The sequence below is a fragment of the Phallusia mammillata genome, chromosome 3 (assembly GCF_965637545.1).
Source record: "Phallusia mammillata chromosome 3, kaPhaMamm4.hap1.1, whole genome shotgun sequence".
Taxonomy (NCBI): domain Eukaryota; kingdom Metazoa; phylum Chordata; class Ascidiacea; order Phlebobranchia; family Ascidiidae; genus Phallusia; species Phallusia mammillata.
In genome coordinates this window covers 16,566,087-16,572,086 of record NC_137254.1, presented here as the reverse complement: position 1 = coordinate 16,572,086, position 6,000 = coordinate 16,566,087, and positions in this window count along the sequence as shown.

Here is a 6,000-nt window from a genome sequence, read left to right as displayed (position 1 = left end):
TTATTGCGTAGTGAAGTTCGGAAAAACTTTGTTGTAAGCATTTTTTAGATCAATATTGTTCAGTTGGGTTGTCTTTTTAGCCAGGTGAAATTGATGTATTTTAATGACTTATGCGGCGTAGAAATTGGAATAGTTGTTCGATAGCTGTGTATGTTTTATGATCAAATAGTGGGCATACAGTATAATATCGGAAGTTTAAACTCCCATCCTCTACCTGTCTGGATTTGCTTATGGTATTAGCATGACATTTCCTCTTTAGTCAATATAATTATCAATCCTTTTTTGTTCGGATGAACTTTGCAATATAGTTTTATGAACAATCGGCGCGAAAGTTGGAACATTGTCTATGGTTTTGAATAAATGGCGGGGTGTTTACTTAGCTTAAGGGTGGGTCAACACTACCCGTCTGCACATGACAAATGTATCAGAATGACAATATTTCCTCAGAATTGACAACATTTTTTTTATTTGTAGTTTTAACACATCACTTGGACCTACGGTTCATTGCGTTGGTTATTCTGGCTGCACCACTTACGTACGTTTTGGTCGGCGTGGCCAAAGAAGCTGGAATCCTTATTTTAGGTATTCTAATGTACTTGTGCACCTTTACTGCCTGGAGCTTGACAGGGGAAAAGGAAAATACTGATTCGAAAAAAGCTATTTTCAACTTAGTGAACGTTGATGAAATTAAGGGAATCTATTCAGATCAAGTAAGTATGTGAAAAAGGTTTAAGTAACTTTTGTTACTTTTCTCTTCACCTTCCTTGTAAACTGTCTCGTACGTCATGTTTTAATATCAACGCCTTCACAGTAAATTATCTATTAAATGATTACAATATTTAAAACATCCCAAAAAATCCCACACATATACAAAAACGCACCGATGTTACAGACCAGCGATTCAGCTTAAAAACAAACTTTCATATTTTTGCAGTAGCTTGGTTTCTAAAACTTTTGAATCGGAGCACATGCTGTTGAAGTTTCACAGTTGAAACATTGATGGCACCACAACAACAATACATACAAATGCGTTACTTTTAAGTGATCTTCGCCAAGTCTCTTTTGTTGTTTTGCTTTTTTCCAAGTGTTTTTTGTTTTAAAAGTTTTTACAAAATCCACATATACATTTTTTACTTGCCGTGTGACCTTTTCATTCACCGTCTATGCTAGTGAATGTGTGATTAATTCTTATCTTTGATTTTGTGTGTGCCGCCATAGATTTTACAGTGTGAATATTTGTTAATTCTTTAGTTTAGTGGTTCTTACCCTTTTTGTCCACGCCTCTAAAGTTGCAAATTTTCTTTCTTGCGACAACTTTGTCGCGAAATGAAAATTTAGTTTGTTATTCTGTAGCATACTTAAAAGATTTAAGAACCACCGTTCTACGGTGTGTTTTCGGTGCTAGTGATGGCACTTGTACAGTGCCACATAGTTTGTTTTCTACATTAAACATTTAAATTCTCGTTTTTTTGTCCGCCACTATTCACACAACTAAAAACGGTTTCCTGCTGTCGCAATGTTTACTTTTAATTTGCGGCATTTTAAATTTCAACAATGCGTGTAGAAAATATCAATGTGGAAAGTACAGTTCATAATTATAGTAACTAGTACTGCCACATACTATAAATGCGTATGGCAGGGGTATCCAACACAAAATTGTCTATTTTAGAACAACCTAAAAGCCGCCTTACGCGTCCTTGAATGTTAAAATGCCTTTAAATATCCTAATACTTCACGCTACACTACACCAATCGCAGAAAGTATGTGGAACTTTAAACTCTAGGCCAGGGCCCCATAGTGTTTAACAGCGCTATTTTTGTTTACTTTTAGGACCTTCGTATGCTCTTTTGTGTCCCGGTCTCTGATTGGCCAACACGCAGGCCAATCATACAGGACCATACTTTAGATTACTGCATTGCCTTTTTTCTCTCGCCCTCACGTGCGGCATAGGATTGTTGAATGTTGTCTCGAGTTCCGGTCTCTGATTTGCCAATTCACAGGCCAATCACACAGGACCCCCTTTTTTCAATACTCGCTCTATGTTGTCACCTTTGTCAAACAGACAAAACCTGTGAGAGAACATGGAAGTCATATGTTGACTTTGCTTAACGAAGACCAAAACGGACCTCACTACTTCTGTGATCTCAAGTTGCAAACTGAAGGAAAATATTTTTACGTGCACAAATGCATTGTGGGTCTCTCGTCGGATTATTTTGGTTCGATGTTGAGATCAGAGATGCAAGAGAGGTAGGCCCAAACTGTTCCACTCCAATCCACGACAGTTACGCGTCTGACGATTATCCTCGATTTCATCTACACCGGGGTGGTTTCCCTAAACTGCGACAATGTTCATGGCGTACTCAGTGACGCAGCTTACATGCAGCTACAAAAACTGAAAGATGTTTGCGAAACTTTTCTCATGGAAAATATTTCGCCCGAAAAATACATCTAGATAAGATCATACTCACAACGATTCATGCTCGACAACGCGCTGGAAAAAGCTGATCACGTGATCGAACGCAACATGGCGCGTGTGTTACGTCACGAAGACTTCTTGCAACTAACACACGATGACGTAAAAGAGATTATGACGAAGAAAACCAGTCAGATTCCACAAGAGACACTTTACCATAGAAGAATTGTGAGATGGGTGAAACACAACGAAAAAACAGAAAAGAGTTTTTACGAATCTTTTCCGTGAAATCGACTTGATCCGACTTCCCGACTTGTTTTTGCAAGAAGTCGTTTCGGCCGAGTATCTCGTTTCTTCTTCACAGAATTGAATTTTGTTGTAGAGGTAGATAGACCGATTGCACATTGGTGCTGAACTTGGCATATTGGCCTTTTTGCCACCGGGCGGTCGATAGCATGTTTGGCATATTTGTAATTATGTTATTTTTGCCTGTGTCGTTAAGCATTGCCCAATCTGCGTTCGAAATCAAGGAAATCAACAATAAAAGAGATTCAAAAACTGATGAAAGGATAGCAAAATCTAAGTTAGTGATGCAGCCAGTTGGAAGGAATTTACAACCGACTTACGGAAGTATAATCCATCCCCCCAAACTTTTTCAAATTTACACACATGATAGATATTGGTCTAAAGATGGTCCATGTGAATTTTAACCCGGTTTGATCCCTCGGTTCACCCACAGCCCCCCAAAATGTGAATTTTTAAAACAGCTATACTTGCTGAAGTACTTCATCTAGGAGTTATATGCTTTGTTGTTTGGTGCAATATAAGGTATTTGAAAGAATTTTGTACCTTAAAAAAAGATTTACCCATTTTCACCTCTTAAACCCCAAAATATTCGTTTCTGTCTAACGCTGGTTTGTTAAATGCGTTTGGTCAAGAAAGAGTGCTTTAAATTTATTTAAATTTGCACAGATGTTAGTTATTGTTCGGTTGTTCCGAATTTGATCCTCCTGAAGTTTGACCTCAAACGACCCACCCACAGGCCCCCAAAACGAAAAAAAAATAAAAACGGCTGTACTGACCCAAGTACATAATCTGAGGGTTTCATGCTTTGTTGGTTGGCGCAATGTAAGGTATTCTTAAACAATTTGTAGCTTTTTATTACCCAAGCTGAACTTAACGGCGCAACAGTTTCAACAGTTAAGCAACGCATTTACGTCATAGGTGGGGTGTAGACCCTCGGTTTCAAGCGAAACTACCACGACAGTTTGAGTCGGATGACGTCAGCACGTCACGTGACAAGTGGACGATTGTGGGGGCGATGAAGGTTGCTAGGCAACACGCCGCAAGCGCAATGCTTAATGGGTGCATTTACGTAATCGCTGGAGGCAACCAATCAGGATATTCGTCGTCATGTGAACGATATTACCCTAGTTGCGTCACAAACAAAAAACCTGTAAGCACCGCGATTGGCCCGAGGTCAATTTGCTATCGAGGTCGAAAAGTATGTGAAGAAATACCACACGTCACAACGTCGCTCTCACCCACCTCTTTTGCAAAAAAAGTATCCATTGATACACCTCCGTTTTAGGCTTCCTGTCGCACCAAAACAATTAACTCACAGCTTTGTTTCTTTCTCCACATACACTGATATTTGTTTCTCATTCTCCTCCTACAGTTTTATCCAGTGGCGGCTCGTGCCTAAAATATGTGGGGGTGCTGCTCCAAATTTTAGCCTTTATTGAACATATATAAGTTGGCAATATATAGAAAAGCTACATTTCTAGTTTTCTAGCCATTTTTGTGTGTAAAAAAAACAAGTAATACAAATCTTAATTAGCAACTCCATTGTGACGTAATTTTTGTTACGCAATAATGCACACTAGTGTAACAGCAGACGGTATCATTTGTGTATTTTGTTTACTTGCACAGCGACGGGCCAAACACAAACAGACTCGAAACGAAGCGGTTGCAAATACGGTAAAACACAACAAAAATATTAAAAAAAGTAATAGTAAAAATAGTTATAAATGAGTCGAAAAAGTATTTGAGTTTTAGATGACACTTCACAGATTATTGTCACACTAAAAAACTAGCCATACAACTTTTTATTGGTATCATAACTGACAAATTTAACAACCACATTACATTTGTGTCATAATTTGTTTATTTAAACATGTTTTCTTTGAATTTTTATGTACAGACTATTAACTGTCTTTCAGTTCCTTAACTGCTATACTTGCTGCTTTGTTGCTGGCAAATAGCTTATAATTCCTTTTTTTACGTGCAAAACTCCTTCAAGCTTTAAAATTTACAACACTCTCACTTAAATATAAAGCATATTAATAAACCTTGTGCTTCCTTTTTACAACCAAATGAAAAAAGTTATAGTTTGGGCATGATAATTGATAGCTTCTTGCTTGATTCCAAATGACAACTAAGAAACTGTTTTTCTATTTAGTACTAGCACTGCAAGTCTTTTGGAAATAATGGTGTTCCTAAGAAAAGTTTGCATCCTTTTCAGTGTTAAAAAGAACTGTTTTGCCTTTGAAGGACTCATGGAAACAGCAAAAAAGGATTTTTCATACCAGTAATTTCACTTGTCAAATTACATTATTTTCAAAGTGATCATGAACATCAGATCTACAGAAACATTTCAATTTCAGTAACTAGCTTTTCTTTGTCAACAATAGGATGTGCTTGGTGGTCACTACTATCTTGTCTGTAGAATGTCCATTCCTAAGAAACACTTCCTGTGAAGCAGTTTAGCAGCTACTGTTTAGACAAACAGTACATGTCCATTAGATGAATAAACATGATTGCACTTGGTTGCAAATACTGTCCACATGGTGTGTTAAGAAACCAAAACTTTAAATTGTCATCACTCAGGTATTTCAAAATTCCTGTTGCTTCTGCAATTGTTTGTTCTGCATTTGATATTGCCTGAATTTCAGTGAGGCATTTAACTTCACAGTCACAAATTTAGTTTTTCTTTGGTAGCATTAAAAACTAAAACTTAGTCTTTTTTGTTGTTGCTTATTCCTGCATGATATTGGAGTAGCAAATGTTTTATCCCATATTTTCTCAAAACTTTTTAATTCAGTTATTTATTACAAGGTTAATCGTGACTTTTCAAGGTGTTAGATGAACTTTTTCTTCAAGGTGTTAGATACACTAATTTAATTCAATGATAACTGCAAAAACTGAAACCCACTTCATCTTAAAAAGTCATGACTAACAGTCAAACAATAAATTTAAAGATGACAAAATAATTATTTAACTGTACTCACTGTCGAACTTAAAAAATACAGTACACGGGTTTGGCTTTGGAGCTCACTGACGCGAAGCAGACAACACAACTAGCGCTACGTCACGGGAGGGGCTGCGCGAGCCACAGCCCCCTCTCGCCTATTTCGCCCGGCATGTAGCTTTTCCAAGTGCGCATGTGCACAACTGCAAACGTCATGAAACGTCACGAAACTGGAGCTGCAGCTCCGCCATAGATAACTTATTATTATAATTTAAATTTTTTTTTTTTTTTTAAATAATACAAAATTTTTATTATTTTAATTTTAATAAAATGCCGA